The following is a 17,286-nucleotide window of genomic DNA, read 5'->3' on the forward strand; positions in this document are numbered from 1 at the left end:
TTCTCCCTTGTATCTCACAGTGCGTTCACACTTGGCAGTCTGAAACAGAATAAATATTGATACAGTGACTTCAGACAAAGTTTAAGTCAAGTTGGCCTAAAACTCCAGGCACATCAGAAATGTCCTATAGTGTGTTCTTCACTCAAGTCCGTATGATTTTGGGTTGCTCCTGACTTTAAAATTATTGTACACATTGTTTTCATCTTCTTCTGTTAGCTGAATGGTTGGAGATAGAAATGTTATCAACTTCACAGAGTGCTCGCACACACATACACACACAGAAAAAGCTCAGCTTCTCAACAGTTTTGGCAAAGTAAAATGCAAATGATAATTAGAAACATGTGTCCCCAGCAAAGAGGCACAGAAACTAAAAGGTCATCTTTTTCCAAATGACCTAATTAGAAGAGCCTAGAGTACTGGCTATAGTATAATGGTTTTACACAGCTTTTAACTCAGACTTCCTGTTTTAAAACAGTGCAATTTACTGCTCCTGCAGCAAATATGAATTGTCACTTAATGCCAACAGAATTAGGCCTCACAACACCACCTGCCTCCAGCAATCTCCTCATTGTTAGACCCATCAGCAGAGGACTGCTGATTTACCATCCCAGAATGACCATTTAGAACCTAGTGCCAGGATTGCTGCCAAGTTTAAAACAAGGATTTCATGTAGAAGAGAGCCCACGAGGTACTTTACATTAATGCCAATTGAAATATGCATGAATAGACCAAGGGGAAAAGCAGTTGTTCTGAATCAGACTATCAGTGAATGCGTCTCAGATTTTTTCTGGTCCCAGAGCTAGGATTTTAATGCTGAATAATTTTAACTGCCCAGAGACAACAGACACACACTGGCTGAAAATGCCGCATGGTAGAAACTCAAACAGGCACCCAAATAGAATTGTCATTTTAAATAGATGCCTCTGTAAATTTGTATTTAATCTCGCTCATATTTATCCAATATGTTATGAGGTTTATTAAGTATTCATTTTGCTTGTCTGTTTCATTGCCTCGGTTCTCTCATCTGAAACAACTAACTGACGCAGTGAGTAGGAATGTTTATCCAGGACTGTGAAGAGCAAAAAAGTTGTAACAACAGTGAGTGTCCAGCTATGGACTATGTTTCCCAGGCTGCCTTGTATCTAAGCCAACACAATGTGAGTGGAAGCAATGTGTGGAACTTCCAAGTCATCTTCCCAGAACTGTTTGCCTTGAATTCTCTCTGCCCCTCTTTTTCTTGCTATGAAATGGTGATAACTAGAGCAACCATGGGTGGCAAAGCATATCTGACAGCCCTGGACCATTCATTTATCCACTGTTGCATAAAAGAGAAACAAATTCTATTACTAAGCAGCTATAGCTTAGGCCCAACTGTTGTAGCAACTGGAGGCCCTAGGTGGTACAAACAGTTAATGTGCTCACTTGGTGGTCTGTGTCCACCCAGAGGTACCTTAGAAGAAAGGCCTGGCAGTCTACTTATCAGCCATTGAAAATCCTATGGAGGATAGTTCTACTCCAACACACACGGGTCGCTATGAGTAGAAATCAACTTGACGATAACCAGTTTGGTTTTGTTATAACAGCTTAGCATGAAATTCAACTAATACCAGCAAATGAAGCATCAAGAAGCTGCATCTCCTCCTTGTGCCCTTGATTTTGTGTGCAACTCTTGCATTGTTTGGTTCATTAGTAAACCACAGAGGAAGTGACTTTAGGCTAATCCTCATCCCTGCCAATCCTTGAACCTGAACCAGTCTTTAAGATCAAACTTAGTTCATGGGATCTGTTCTGTAAAATGAGGGGGAGGAGGGCTGTTGGAGTTTCAAAATCCAATGGTGTATATGAGGAGCCCTTGTGGTGCAGTGGCTAACAACCAGCTGCTAGCCAAAAGGTTGGCAGTTCACCAGCCGTTCCATGGGAAAAAGACAAGGCAGTCTGCTTTCGTAAAGATAACAGCCTCAGAAATCCTGTGGAGCAAGCAGTTCTACTCTGTCCTGGGGGGTCACTATGAGTCAGAATTGACTCAACGGCAATGGGCTTGGTTTTGCTTTTTTTTTTTTTTTTTTGGTGTGTGTTAGGGTCTATACTTCACTATAACTTAAAGTGGATCAGATTTGAAATATTTTTCATAGAATTATATCAAAAGACATGCATCTGTAAATGTTGTTTCTAAAATTTCCCAGATAAGGCTTTTGATACATGCAGTTTCCTCATTTAATACTTTTCTTTCCTGTATTTTAAAATTGTCTCTTTCCCCTGGCTTCTTCCCTTCTACCTTTAGTCATACAAAGATCCATTTCAATTTGTAAATTTCCTTTATTGGATACTGCTGCTGCTCTGACAGGTATCTTATTATGGATATTTCTTTCTCTCCCCAAATTTTACGAATGTTTGGTCTAGGTCAACTGTCTCTAGACTTGCATTCTCATTCTCTGCTTAAATCCCCAGAACCGTGTCTGCCTCCTACTAATCTACTAAAATTTCACTCAAAGGTAATTACTGTCTTAAGTTCCTAGGCCATTTATTTAATAGTTTCAAAACACATTTATAAGCCCCTCCCATGTACAATGAAATGTAGGAATTGGGATACAAAACAGAGTCCTTCAAGATCCCACACTTTTGTAGTACTGAACTGTTTTAAAGAATCTCCTTGAACTTTCTTTGATTTCCATGGAAACACACCATTCTGCTTCTAGTCCTACTGCTTTGATTATTCCATTCCCTTTCTTGGCTGCTCTTCATCTTCCAATTCCCCTCCCAGAGGTTTTCTGCAATGCTCAGTATCAGATCCTTTTTCTCCTTCTCCCTTTTGAAATAGCATCAATTCTCCTGGCTTCAATTACCATCTTTTGTGAATGATTTTCATCTATCTATCTCAAGACATTACTTCCACCAAGTTACATTTTCCTTTTTTACCCAAACTATAAATCAAATGTCTCAGTATAAAGACATTATCAAACATGCAGGAACTCGTAAAATTTGCCTCCCGTGCACCCTTTCTTATCAAGTTATTTGAGAATGTGCTCCAGCAAAAAGACAGAGTAACCCAAAAAAGATATGAGATTGGACCTAAGAAACAGTTGACTCAAATCAGGGGTAGCAAGGAAGTCCTAATATTACTACCTTACGGAAGGTTTGGGAATAACCATCCCACATAGTAACACAAAGAGGAACAGTGAGTAATGAGGACACCAGGAAAGCATTTTAAGAACTTGAAAAATACCTGATACTGTAAAGGGCTTGAAAAAAAGTTGTGGGTTATTAGAAAGAAAACATTGCCAGAAAAATGACATTCAAAAGTTCAGGAAAAAAAAATATATAGAAGAAAATAAAATGAGAATTGCACATTACTAAGATCTGGAAGGAAACCCTGGTGGCATAGTGATTAAGAGCTATGGCTAGTGATTAAGAGCTAACCAAAAGGTAAGCAGTTCAAATCCACCCCAGGGACTCCTTAGAAACTCTATGGGACAGTTCTACTCTGTCCTATACGGTCACTATGAGTCAAAATCGACTTAACAGCAATGAGGTGGTGAAGATCTGGAAAGAACAATACATATTTACATAGTTATAATAAGGAAAACAAGACCCCTGGTGGCATTGTGGTTAGAAGCCATGGCTGCTAACCGAAAGGTTGACCGTTCAAATCCATCAGACACCCCTTGGAAACCGTATGGAGCAGTTCTACTATATCCTATAGGGTCGCTGTGAGTTGAAATTGACTCAATGGCAATGGGTTTGGAATAAGGAAAACTGAATTGATTAAATAATAACATTACTATAGAGAGAAGACAAAGAGGGGACATGAAGAGTATAAGAGGCCTATTTCCTTGAAGGGCAGGAAATAAATAGCTTCTAAAATGGATCAATCATAAAAGAGCAGCATGAAGAGTCAAACAGCTAAAAGAATTAAAAATTCTCACCTCTGGGGAGTCAGACTAGGAGGGTTGGAGACCAGAGAGGAGTTAAGTTTTCTGTATCAATCTTTCAGGGTTATTTGCCTTTTTTTTTTTAACCATACGAGTGTTAATTTTATATTTAACATTTTTTAATAGAAGGCTTAGGAGATTAAATAGGATTTGGCAAAACTAAAGGGGTAAGAGTGCCCGTCAATTTAGTTGAAGGGAAGGGAAGAAGTAAAAGCATAATTCTGGACGTTGGCATGGTGACAAGCCTGCCCTAATCAAAGTGGAAGTGTTACTGTAAAATGTAACTTGAAAGGGAGGGTAGAACCAGGCTGTTGAGGCTAGAAGTCTGTTGGAAGCATCTGTAGATCCTTAAATAACGCTTTGGTGAAAAAAAGTGTTTTAGGAAGATCTCATTGTCTGTAGTGTGGAAGATACCAGAGAGAAGGGGAAGACTTGACTTTCAGCATTTCCCCTGCTCTAAAACATCTTGTCTATTACATTCACCAAATTCATTTCCTCCCATAATCACAAAGCACAGCCATCATAGCACCCCTCTCAGTTCTAAACTGATACTATATTCAAGTCAAATTAGCATTCAAGGCTCTCCGCAACTGAGACCAGTGGTTCTCAACACCAGCCTCTCCTTCCCATCAACTGGAAGAGCTTCTAAAAAAAATACATGATTGCTGGGCAACATCGCAAATCAAATAGTCCTCAAAACTGTTGAGAACTTGTTAGAAAGTAAATTCTTGGGCCCCATGCCATACTATTGAATCAGGCTGAACCTTCCAGGTGATTACGATGCACCCATCTCAGGGTGACCCCACCCAGAGCAGAACAAAATGCTGCCCAGTCCTGTTTTTGAAGGTAGGTTGCCAGGCCTTTCTTCCTAGTCTGTTTTAGTCTGGAAACGCCAGTAAAACCTTTTCAGCATCATAGCAATACATAAGCCTCCATGACACAGGGATGGTGGCTGCACACAGGTGCATTGGTCAGGAATTGAAGCTGGGTCTCCCAAATGGAAGGGGAGAATTCTACCACTGAACTACCACTGTCCTCACATGTCTATTCTAGTACTTAACATATGCATGCTTTAATACAGCTATCAATATACCTCCTACTACATTTATGAAACTTTAAAGGGCAGAGGCCAGGTTTCATTCATCTTTTCATGTTCCTCTGCAGTACTTTTTGTATAAAAAGTATTCAATTCTTGTTAGTTGAACTGAATTAAACTGACTTCTCTTGCTCAGAAACCTCCAGTTATACCCACATGCCTAGACCATCAAGTCTACCACCAGGATCTGGCCGTCTTTTGTGGCCGCATACCACCCAGTTGGCTTTACTTTCTACTTGTCCCCAACACAAATGCGCCAATACAGCTTTATCACTCATTCTCAACACTGGCTGCACATTAGAATCCATTGAAGAGCTTTTAAGGAATACCATTACCCATGTCTGTCTGCCAACAATTTTTATATAATTGGTCAAGGATGGGGCCTAGACATCTGAATTTTTCAAAAGCACTCTAGATAATTCTAATATGCAACCATGATTGAAACCTGCTGAGCTAGTATATTTGCCTCACTTTTTCCTGATAGTGAATTATTCCCCTTTAGAGAGGTTTTCATATTGTTCCACCTGTCTGTTTTGATAACGTTCACACACCCCGGTATTTGTGAAGGATTCAGTTCCTTCAGAGTTCCACCTCCTTCAAGAAGTCTCTTCCACTATCTTTATTGTCATAGTTTCCCAGGGCTGTGATAACAAAGTACCACAAAGGTGGTGACTTTAAAGAACAGAAATTTATTGTCTCAGTGTTCTATAGGCTCAAAGCCCAAATCAGGGTATCGGATGTGCCGATTCCTCCTGAGGCCTTTGAGAGAGGATCTGTTCCATGCTTCTCGCCTAGTTTCCGATGGCTACTGGTTATCCTTAGTGCTCCTTGGCTGCTGGTAGATGTATCTTCACATGGTGCCTTCCCCTTGTGTATGTGACTGTGTTTCTTTACCTCTTCTCTCTTTTCATAAAACACCACTCAGAAAGGACGAGGATTAGGACCCACCCTACTCAAGTACATTTAATGGATAATCCTTCAAAGAAAGACCCTGTTTACCCAAACGAGGTCACATTTACAAGTGCAGGAGTTAAGACTTCAACATATCTTGTTGAGGGACACAATTCAACCCACAACACTCATCTACTCTCATCTTTTATAGTCTTTTAATTTGTTGACTTATTATTTGACAGTTTCATATATTAGTGCTTGACTTTCCATTTCAAACGCCTGCAGGGCAGGAAGTCTGACTTAAACTTGATAAATATGGCACATTTTCAGTTATCTCTTTGGCTTGAGCACATACTTTAAGATGAATACTTCATACAAAATAAGTTAAAAATCATTAAAAAACTAAAAGTATAACTATATTCTAATCATGTTCCCCTACCAGGGTTTAAAAACCCAAACTCTGGAGTCAGACATACTTAGATTTCAATTCCAGCTCCAGAACTAACAAGTTGTGTGACCTTAAGCAAGTTTCTGAAGCTTTCTAAGCCTGTTTTCTAGTATGGAAAATATGAGTAATAGCAGTACCTACCTCATTAAATTGTTGTGAAGTTTAAATGAAATAATGTACGTAAAATGCTTAGCAAAACATCTGGCCCATTTTAAGCAGTCAATAAATAAATATAAGTATTTATTATTTGAGTGGAAATTTCACACCTAACTCCTTTTAAATTACACTTTAAAAACCATCTACCTTTTTAATCTTGTCTTCAGAAATAAAGATAAGTGATCCTTTATGCTTTATCGCTGTATCTAACAAGATTATTTCCCCACACCAAAGCTTAACTGTGTTATTATGTTAGAATGTTCATTTCATGGAACGATCTAAGTAATTTTAATGCTTATGGATATTTCATTGCCATTATATGCAGTTGCCTACAACTTACACATTTTAATTTAGTTACTGAATAGTAGGAAATTCTGATTAAGAATTCACCACAGTGGAGAAACCGAATTGAAGGGGAGTGAGTCTGTATCATGGGCCATTTAGCTGAATTAAACTCAGCTTCCACAGGATGTCGCAGAGAATGATCAGAATGCTACATATCTGGTCACTACGAGCATCGAGTTGATTACTAACCAATCTACATCTCCACATTTTCACACTCACCACCCGTGACTTCAGAGCATTTCAGTAATGAAACTCTACAGGGAGAGAAACTGTTTGGGTGTTTTTCCTTTACCTTGTGTAATCTGACTGAGCTGTCTAACATATACGGAAGGTGCCTCAAATGATACCACTGAGAAATACAGAGAAAAGGGAGCACCGAGGAAGAAAAGGAAGAAGGGAGGAAAGAGACAGGGGAAAAAGATTGTGGATTTCAAATTATATGACTATAAAAATCAATGAAAATTCATTATAAAACAATACGGCAAAAGGTTTAGATGTATTTACCTTGCTCTGTACCCTACTCCTGAAGATGCTTTATTGTTTTGCAATTTAGAAAGCACTAAGAGATTTCTACAGCAGAAGTACTTCACTGTTTTTATTAAAGATTATTTTTAAATGTGCACTGAGCAATTTATAAAAAATCCATGTTCTCTTCTGCTCATGTGATTCGGCCCTACCTGTTAAAGGGTCAATAAACTATTATTGCTTAGCATTATTGAGCAATTGCAACTACAAAAATAAAAAGGTAACAGCTTCATAGTCCTATTCATTCTTCACATTTCTTCTAACCTCCTCTCTCATCTCCTCCTAGTTTTATTCTTCTTGCCTTCATCCAATGTCTCCCTTTTCACTGTGTTCCAGAATATACATTCAATTTTTAAAAAAAAAAAACAGTGTTGTTCAGCTTAAAGCAAAAGTTTTCAGGCCAAAGTGTATAGATTTCTGCTTTGGTTAGCAATTCGAAAAAAAAGAAAAAAAATCAGCTTAATACAGGTTCAGATCTTCACTGTTCACATTTCATATGCTTGGTACAACTGAGGAAACTTGGACATGTAATAGCAATATAAAAAAACCCAAACCCACTGCCGCTGAGCCAATTTCGACTCACAGCGACCCCACTGGGCAGGGTAGAACTGTCTCATAGGGCTTCCAAGGCTGTAATCTTTACAGAAGCAGGTCACCACATTTCTCCCACAGAGCTGCTGGTGGTTTCATACCACCCACCTTTCGGTTAGCAGCGGAGCACTTTATCTACTGTGCAACGAGGGCTCCTAAAAGCAGTATAATATACACAACTGCTTTTTTTTTTTTCATCCAAGTACACATTGAAATGGTTGGCTTATTGCCTAAGATTCAATTATCAGAGCTTTTTTTTTTAATTTTAAGAATCTCATCTTTGAACATAGAATTCTCAAATGTTTCATTCTAAGTTTTGGGGTTTTGCTTAGCAAATTTAAGTCAAAGACAGAAGAAGTAATGTCTGTTGTTTTTGCCTAATAATTAGTACAGGTGGAAACCCTGGTGGCGTAGTGGCTAAGTGCTATGGCTGCTAACCAAGAGGTCAGCAGTTCGAATCCACCAGGTGCTCCTTGGAAACTCTATGGGGCAGTTCTACTCTGTCCTATAGGGTCGCTATGAGTCGGAATCGACTTGATGGCAGTGGGTTTGGTTTTTTGGTTTTAGTACAGGTGGCAGGATTATGGAGGTCAACACAAGGAAATTCTTTTTTTCTGCCTACACATAGGAATATGAAAACACTTTGTAATGTAAACATACTTGAAATGCTGAGGTATGTTGTGAAGAGTTAAACTATGGGTCATGTGTAAATTCATTTGTTTGTCTGACAAACAAGAAAATACTTCAAAGATTATTTATGCCTGGAAGCTTTTACTGGGCAAAGAGACCTTCACTTTCACTTTTTTTTTTTTTTTAATGTGGGTTTAGGACACTTGGATAAAAATAACATGCATTATGAATAAAATGAAGAAATTAGGAAGAGTGAAAGATAAAAATGATTTTTTTTTTTTTTTTGGTTTTACAAATTAGTTTTTGCTTTCTCTCTCAAAGGTCAAAAAACTTTAACTATGGTGAAGTCAGTGAAATTATTTTCTGTCTTGTGAATCGACACAGCAGAATAGAGGAGACTTTTAGTTTAAAAACTTATTTTGCAGTCAAAATAATCCCATCAGGCCTTCAGTATTTGGGGACAGCGTTTTGATCTTTAGCAAGGAATACCCAAATTAGAATTGTTCGAGGAACCCACTCACCACAAAGTGACCAGTTAATCTTTGTAGAGTCAACATTAGTGCTAGCATAGCAACACCTACTGGTACATTTATGAAGTAAAGTTAAAACCAACATGGCCAGAAATCGATGCCTCCATCTTCATGAGAAAAATTACAACCTGGGTTTTACCTGTGATGTCTACCCATAGAAATAATGGCTTCTAAATGAAAGAATGGGAAGGAGAACTGGAGCTGTCAAAGAAAAACATCTCTTTATGTTTAGAGTGCCAATGAAGGTGACTGGTATACTTCCCTGTAAACTGAAGTTGCCATTCGGTATGCTCCTAAAAATTATGTCATGCAGTTCAAGGTTGAGACTGAGTCTTCTTTTCTTCTTTATACATTCTTTAAAGGGAGTTACACAATTACAGAAAGCTATTCACAGAGAGTACTGAATGGATTGAAGTAAGCTGAGAGGCATCATGTTTATTTTTACCACAGATATGAAGTCTAGTCACCAAACAGTGAATAATACAGCATGTAATGTCATAGTCTGCCAGCTTTACCAACTCCTAAACAACATCTTAACTCAAAGAGACATTCAAAACAGTAAGTACCACAAAAAGCAGGGCTGCAGAGAGAATAATAAGTACCAAAAGGAGAATACACCCATATCGCTACAAATTCTGAAGTTCAGTAGAATTTGACCTCGCCAATGTTTAGAAAAGCCACAGCTCCTGTTTAGTTAAACTCTTCTGCTCTGTAATAATGCCTGGAAAAGTCAGTCCCAGAAACGTCAACAAGGCAATGTGCTGCCAGTTAACTAAGTTGTAGGCAAGGCCACTGACTGGCTGCACCTCTGGTTTCTCCAGAAAGGCAACCCGATGTCTTCATTCATTGACAAGCAGCCCACTGAAGGAATTAAGGAGGCAGGCAGTATGGATACTACACTCACCTGTGGAAAACCAAGACACTGAGGGAAAGTAATAAGGATCCATCGAGGCAAGTTTGGTCGGCCTCCAAAACCCTGAAATAAAATCCCCTTCTCTGCTAGATGAGGTAGTAATTTTTACTTACAGTCTTAAGTGATTATATAAATTGAGCGTCTGCTATTCTGAGTCTGGGCAATTGTACATTGCAGTTAAATTGGGCTCCATAACCGTTTTATTCCTTTAGTTAACGATGTAGATACATCCATAATCCCTACGGCAAATTTTTAAGTGTCCCATTAGGTTTAGGGCTACTGAGATTGATGGACTCTCAGGAAACATTAGAGAATTCTGTGTTTCCAAAACACAGAAATACATGGAGTAAGTCTAGACCTTCATCACCTGACGACTGGATTCCTGAGGCCACCTCGTAATTGCACTCTTTGCTACTAGTCTTTCCCCTTTTTTGGAAATGCCTGCCAGGTTAAATTGTCTAAAATATTTTTTTTCACTGAGTCACACCCCTTCTCAGAAACCTCAATTGCTCACCTTGCCAAAGAATCTTCAAACTCCAAAGATTAATGTTCTGTTTTCCAAAGACCAGCTTCAGCCTGCTTTTCAACCATGGCTCTCACTAGGCCCTCAATATAAACCTTCCACTCCTGCCAGGCTGTTTAACCTCTGTCTGTCATGCACACGTTCTTTAATACTACCTGCATGTCTTAAGTGGTGGTGTTTTCCTCCTCTCCTTGTTACTATGACTTCTAGCCCCTTGCCCCACTCTTGCATTAATGCTTTCTCCTTTTAGCCTATCAAAATCTTCTAATATTCTCTATATAGACATCTACAGATATTCTGGAGCTCTGGTGGTACAGTGGTTAAGAGCTCAGCTGCTAACTAAATGGCCGGCAGCTCAAACCCACCAGCTGCTCCTTGTAAACCCTATGGGGCAATTCTACTCTGTCCTGTACTGTTGCTATGAGTCAGCGTTGATTCGACGGCCACAGGTTTACAGCTATTCCAGCCCAAATGAAGAGTTCCTTTGATTTTCTTACTAAATTTTTACTGTTCCAGACATATACTATCTTGTATCCTACCTAGTATCCTGTTACATTTGTGGCAACAAACTCTCCTAGGACAAGAAAGAACATAAACATATTCACATATTACTAGAATTACACTCCAAGAATGGTAAGAGATATCACCTAGAATGAAAAATAATTCACATTTTTAAGCACTTTCACCTGCATTTTCTCATTGACTAAACTCTTAGAATCTCAAAATAGAGGCAGGATTCAGGAAACTTTAATTTCCACAAGAGTAGAAAATAGAGCAGCATAACTGGAATATGGGGAACCTATCACACCTTTGCAATGACTCAGTAGCCCTTATTCAAGGAGGATCTATGCCCTGAGATATTTTCAGGTACGTTGCATTTTCAGGTCAAGTTACTGCAGATTTTAAGACTGGTCACCTTATAATGCAGACGTCCCTAGTTTTTCCTCTCTGGATATTCTTTTTTCCACTTAAGAAAAAAAAATGTATTTCTTTGGGCTGTTGCACTTACCTACTAGGAACTTATCTTGGAAAGAAACGAATGGTCCGTTTTATAAGCTGCTTTAGAGGTTCATGAGATAATAGATATAAAATATGCTCTGGACCATAAGTCACTCTATAGAGTTCACTGTTATTATTGCTGCAGTTACTATGGAATATTCTTAAAAGGTAAACTTTCCTTACGATAAACACACTAGGCATTTCCACAATTAAACCATCATATACTAAACCCACCTTTAAAGAATATTGAAAGTCCTATACATTCCTGTGGTTTGTTTTTCCTACCAAGACATCTCAAATTTATGTTAAAAATGAAGTAAAATGTTACAATAAAAGGGGCCTGTGACGAACTTGCTTTGGATGTGGCCTACCTTCCAGTCATCAGTTTGAAGCTAGAATCACTCATTGTTCTCAAAGGCAAAAGATAATGAGTAATTTTCAGAGCCCTAGAGATCAGCAGGCAAGCCACCCTCCCCACAAATGTTATTTGTCAAAGGACTTCTAAGGGGCAGTTGAAAGGAGGAGGGGGAGGTAGAGAAGAGGAGAAAACATAGCCTTCATACCATGGACTTTCCATATAAACATTAACAGAAGTAATATCCAAAAGCTCAACACAGTCCGTACAAACTCTGATAAAATAATTGGCGTTGGAGAAGATAAATAAGCTCCTGCCTATTGATCTGAATGAATCCTTTTTGCCCTTTATTTCTCACTTGACACTACACAATGGTATTTCTCTTCATGACCCCAATGTCTTGATCTGAAAACCTAACCAGTCATTTCTCACTGAAGGGGAGAGAATAGTTTTGTTAACATCTGCTTTTTAGGCTCTTTTATTTTTAAGTTCTTCTTGAAACCTCCTTGATCTGCCTACCAGGGAATTGGAACACGTACCATGTGCCTGCCACCTAAATCTCTTTTCTCTTTATCTGTTCTACGGAATATTGATTTAGATTTTGGCCTATTCGCATTGCTTTAAACTTTTAAACACTAGCTCTCATAGCTAGAGGAAACGCTTTGCTGAAGCTAAAACGATCACCCAAGAGAACTTATTGGGGAAATACATCGACCAAAATTAGCCCTTGGCTCTGAATGTACAGCTCCCATTGAAACCAGTGGAAGCTGAGCTCTGAGGATTTGAAGACACATTTTCCTTTACATTGAATAGAAAGGCTTTTTGAAAGGGCTGGGCTTATTTGAGTTTCTGTTAAAGAAGCTGAATTAGTTCTTTGTCATAATATAAAAAGAGAGGCAGCATTGCTTCTCCAATTTGTCTTCTAAGGGTCCTTTTGATAGCTAACAAAATTGCAGACGCCCTTTTTTGTTTCTGTACACTGCTTAGTATTATAAAGGACCAGGCATCATACCAAGAACTTCCAGGCTTCGATAATTCCTACAACATTTTACTATAACAATTCCTAATCCTTTTCAACCAAAATAACAATAAAAACAGAGTAATGTTTGGAATCAAGATAAGAAAAAGGAAAAATGGTGGTAGAAAGGAAAGCTAGCAGCGTGACTTTCTGATGACAAAAAACTTTCTAAGTCCCAGAGCTTTTCTCTGGGACTCATCTCAAGGTTAACACAGATTGAGCAGGTTGTTAATTTATTCAAGAGAGTCTTGCCCTGGTTTTCCCCATTTGACCACAAATTTATTTGCATATTGTATGCCTCACTTATTTTTATATCCCCTGTCCCAAACATGGAGGACACTGGGTAGCGCAAACAGTTTGCTCTTGGTTGCTAACCAAAAGGTTGGCGGTGTGAACCCACTCAGCAGCACCACAGAAGAAAGGCCTGGAAATCTGCTTCCATAAAGATGATTGTTGTTAGATGTCATGGGGTTGGTTCCAACTCATAGCGACTCTATATACAACAGGACAAAACATTATTCAGTGCTGCGCCATTCTCACAAGAGTAGGCATGTTTGAGCATACCGTCCAACCACTATGGCAATCCATCCCATTGAGGGTCTCTCTTTTTCTCTGACCCTTTACTTTATCAAGCATGATATCCTTCTCTAGAAATTGGTCCCTACTGATAATATGTCCAAAATAAGCAAGATGAAGTCTCACCATCCTCACTTCTAAGGAGCATTCTAACTGTACTTCCTCAAAGATGTAACAGCTAAGAAAACCCTACGGAGCTCAGCTCTAGTTTGTAACACATGGGGTCACCATGAGTCAGAATTCATTGATGGTAACAGATTTTTTTTTTTTTTGTCCCTAACATAATTCCTAAGGAGTGTTGGTGGCAGAGTGGTTAAGCGCTGGGCTAATATTGAAAGGTCAGTAGTTTGAACCCACCAGTCACTCCACAAGAGAAACATGTGGCAGTCTGCTTCTATAAAGATTTACAGCCTTGGAAATCCTATGGGGCAGTTCTACTCTGTCCTGTAGGGTTGTTATGAGTCAGAATGACCCCACAGCAATGGTTTTAACATAATTCCTACATCCTACACAGAAGCAATTAACTACTGTTTATTGGATTTGAATGAATGATGAATGAGATATGCCAGATGACACAGGGTGCCTTATGGGTTAATTAAAAACAAAAAACAAAAAAAGCATTGAAAGACTTTAAGATAATTTAATCCAGTTTTCTATTTATAAAGTAGGACTGCACTTACACCATAGGAACAGTCTAAGTGACAGGGCAATAGAGAACACAAAGATGGGAACCTCATCTGGCCTAAGGGGGGTCAAAGAAGGTTTCCTGGAAGCCTTGATGGTTGAATTGAGTGTTAAAAATTACAGGAGAGTGTATATGCAAGTACGAACGTGTATAAGCACTCCAAGCAAGGAGAACATTCAAGCCAGAGGACACAGCAATAAAGACAATGGCGTAAGGATAAGAATCTGCATAACATATGTGAGTCAGGTGGTAGAGAAGGATTAGCCTGGAGGTGGCAGAGATCAGACCATCAGAAACCTTGACTGGCACCTTAAGGAGCTTCAAATGTTCCTGTAGGCAACGGGTAATAATTGAAGGGTTTTAGGCTAGGGATGGCAGGGTGGGATGCATTTTAGGTAGATCACTCTAGCTTCTTGTTGGAGGATGGAGTTAAGGAGAACAAGGCTGCAGGTTTGTAGTGTTGGGATGTTACATTAATTCATTAATTCGGGTCAGAGAGAACGAAAGCTTAAATAAGAGAAGTAATACTAGGGGAAATGTTAGGAATTAAAGTCAACAAGACTTGCTTATTGATTGTGTACTGGGGGAGGGGGAAGATGGGAAAGAAACAAAGACTCGTGATCAAATGTTTATGACTTGGGTGACCTGGCTAATGGTATCACCAAATGAGAGAGAGAATACTAAAAGAGGAACCTATTTAGTGAGAAGAAGCATGGACAAAATGAATACAGTCTCATGTCATCCAAACCAAGGGTATAAAGCATTTTAAGAAAAAGAGAATATCACATGTAATAGGCGTCTTGAACAAGCAGTCATCACTTAGCGTAGTCATACAAGGAACTTGATTTTGTCTCTCACTGTTCCTTTAAGTTTGCTCAGTGATCACAGTACTTCTCCCTCTCTGGACAAGACTCAGGCAGCCCTGTGATTTTTCTGCTTATTTTCAAGTAATATGAACTATAATAGTCACAAACACTTTAAGACACAAGCACACTTTTCTTATAGTTCTCTTGAAATACAGGTTCAGGAAGTTGCAGAGAGGTCTCATGTGTCTTTCACCCAATTTCCCCCAATGTATACCCTCTGACATGTAGTTGATTCTGACTTGTAGTGACCCTACAGGACAGAGTAGAACTGCCCCACAGGGTTTCCAAGGCGGTGAATCTTTACTAAGCAGACTGCCATACCTTTCTCTCATTATAGCAGCGAGTGCTGTAACCAGGGCTCCCCTCCCAATTTATACATCTTTTTTTAAAGACCTTTATTAACAGATGCATGCAGCTTGTTGACTGTTTTTTAAAAAATCAAGTTGTAAACTTGTATTATAAATTCAAAACGAGGTTACTAAAAACCTCAACTTGACCAGACGTGAAACAATTTAAAAACCTTTAAAGATGCATTGAGAAAAACCAGGCTTTTTGAAAAAACACTTTTGTCATTCCCAAAAAGAGATTTTTTTATGTAAAAATAATAAAAACCCCATGCTGCCCAGATAATGCAGATAGTTCTAGTAATCTGGTCCACCGGCAAAAAGCAAGCACTTAAGGTCTTCGGCTCCAATCTTTCGTTCATTTTTTATTGCCGGAATTTCATAGTCATTTCTTGTTGGATGAGTAAACCATATGATGGTAGACACGGTAAACCAGTATTTACTCACCCTCACCCTGCTCAGCCTCGGGGTCAGACGAATCCTCAACTGGTGGATTGGCTGCTTTTGTCTCTTTTCCATCTTGTGGTTTCTTTGCCATCTTGTGGTTTAGGGTTTTCTGGACGTCTGCGTTGGCAACTCAAATTACGGAGGTACCAACTTTGAGGTGGCTGCTGACGTTAGGCCTTACCTCCTTGATTTTTCTTACCGTCTTTATTGCCAGCCTCTCTAGACTGTCTTTGACGAGCAGGGCTGGCAAAATCGTGGTCTGTAACCTGGACACACATTCTATCTCACTGGTCTACCTTGTTCTCCTGCACTCTGGTTGTCAGCACCCTCCATCACTTCCGCCTGCACAGGAGGGTTGAATACTGCGGTCATGGCCCATGGGGTTTCCGCCAGTAGTAAGGGGGAAACTATTGCCTGTGGTAGGGCCGGCGCTGTTGGGCCTGGGCTTCGGGAGCACTCTTTGATCCCTTGTCGTTTTCCCACTCTTACGTATTCTGGCCGGTAATTGTGTGGAGTTCCCCTACAACGTGATTAACGTCTATAATGGCTACGGTCTGCTGCATATTTACTGCCTTGCATTGGAACTCCACCCAGGCCTGTAACATTCGCTGCCTCCGCACCCTTTTCTCCTTCAACAACATCAAACTCCACAGTCTCTCCACCCGCTACACTACCAAGGTTTTTCCTGGGGTTATTCTTCTTTATGGCAGTCTGCTATACAAATACATTTTCCTTGGTGTCATTCCTATTGATGAAGCCATATCCATTTCTTACACTTAACTATTTTACTGCTCCCAAAATCTTCTTTGCGATGACCTTCTTGTCCCTGCCTGCAGGCACCACAGATGTAAGGCCACCCGGGTCGCTGCTCCCTGAGCCCTTGCCAGTGGTGCCGAGCTTGGTGCCGGCAGCGCGGAGGGCCTGGGCACAGGGCAGCCGCTGGGTCTCAGCCTCACCACTCAGGGTTGTGGTGAGGTGACTGGGGCCAGATGGGAGGGCTGGGGCTCCTCCCAGGATATGATGGTAACTAGGCCGGCGGTGGTGGGGCTGCTCAGGGATCTCTGGGGCCCGCTCTCCGCTCCCACTACCAATGGAACGCCAATGTACACATCGTACACAATTGTATAGAATATCAAAACAAGGAAACTGACATTGGTGCAATGTGTGCATATAGTTCTACATCATTTTATCACATATATAAATTTGTGTAAGCACCACTTCAATTAAGATATTCCATCACCAAAACGATCTCCTTCAAGCTATCCCTTTATAGTCACACCCTCATCCTCCCCACCCCCAGGGATCCCTAACTCCTTGCAACTACTAATCTGTTCTCTGTCTCCATAAAATGTATAATTTCAGTAAAGTTATTAAATGGCATTATATAAGATGTGGCCTTTTGAGAATGGCATTTTTTTC

The 17,286-nt window shown here is 39.7% G+C and overlaps 1 pseudogene; it reads right to left on the bottom strand.

Moving 5' to 3' along the window:
• Positions 1-15,859: 15,859 nt before the first annotated feature.
• Positions 15,860-17,037, bottom strand: LOC100659108 (Y-box-binding protein 1-like; annotated as a pseudogene).
• Positions 17,038-17,286: the final 249 nt, after the last annotated feature.

This window comes from Loxodonta africana, chromosome 2 (assembly GCF_030014295.1).
Source record: "Loxodonta africana isolate mLoxAfr1 chromosome 2, mLoxAfr1.hap2, whole genome shotgun sequence".
Classification (NCBI taxonomy): Eukaryota; Metazoa; Chordata; class Mammalia; order Proboscidea; family Elephantidae; genus Loxodonta; species Loxodonta africana.